Genomic DNA, 1150 nt, shown 5'->3' with positions numbered 1-1150 from the left:
AGGGCAAGAAGACTTTGAGACTTTTAAAACTGGGGTCTTTTGTGGGATCTGGGATATCTTATCTGCATCTTCCTGACCTAAATTCGTCGAGCCATGCATTTGCCAGCGAGGCAATTTCGCCGGCTAGCTGTTTCTGACCCGAGCCCTCTCCACAGAGTACGCCAGTAAAAGGGGGAAGTGGAAATAAAGTGGGAAGCAGGAGGACCGCTCTCCATCACTGGTCAGTCTCCACAGGTAACATTCTTTAGTTCTGCCCGTATCTGCTGGCACCGGTCCAGAACTATTAAAATTCCTTCAAGGTGTGGCTCAGGGTGCGGTTGAGGATGTATTTCCATCTAAATGCCTTAGTAGGCTGTTAGTGCTAAATTGCATATAAAAAAACACAAATACGTACAAAGAGTTGAAAAGGCTGGAAAAAACAGTTTCCGAGTAAAACTCATTGCCCTGATTTTTTTCCCCCTCTAACTAGCGCATCGTAGGACCTAAATGACTCACTTCTGGTTGGAGCTTCCGAATGGGTTAAGAGCGCAAGCAAACTCTTGGGAGTCCAGTAGGAGTTGCTGATTGTGCCGGACATTGCTTGCAAAGCAATTTTTGTGGTTCACCTCCCTCCGGGTTTTCTCATTCTTTTGTTGGAGGTTCACAGAGCTGGCCTGGGCATTTACTTTTTAAAGTTTTCACGTCCCCAACCCTCTGTCTCCAGCTCCCAGAGTGCGGCCCCTCTCACTGCCCTGAGACTTTTGGGCTCGCTCCAGGCACGGGAAGGGGGCGGGGGACTTTGTTCCCTGCAAACGACATTGCCCTGGGAATTTCCTGTGGCCGTTTCTCACGGACGAGCCCCCTCCGCCGGCTGGAAGCGCCGACACCCACCGTCGCGGGCCCTCGCTGAGCCAGAGAAGCGAGCGCGGAACCCAGCGCCCGGCGCCCACCCGCGCCCCGGTGCAAGGCAGCTGCGCTCCCGTGGCTCCCCCTCCTCAGGTCCCGCCGCCGAGAGCCCGGATGTTGGATTCAATCCCTACGCCGGGTCCTTCATTTCCATAAAAGGCAGCGGCACGGCGGGGCAGAGATTACTGCCGCCGAGGGCGCCCCCGCCTCCCCCGCACTGCTCCCTCCCCCGCCGCGCGCCGCCCCGCCCCCAGCCCGGGAGCCC

This window comes from Neophocaena asiaeorientalis, unplaced genomic scaffold, assembly GCF_003031525.2.
Source record: "Neophocaena asiaeorientalis asiaeorientalis breed wild unplaced genomic scaffold, Neophocaena_asiaeorientalis_V1.1 scaffold547, whole genome shotgun sequence".
In the NCBI taxonomy this organism is placed as follows: domain Eukaryota; kingdom Metazoa; phylum Chordata; class Mammalia; order Artiodactyla; family Phocoenidae; genus Neophocaena; species Neophocaena asiaeorientalis.
Note: the sequence above shows the minus strand (reverse complement) of the source record.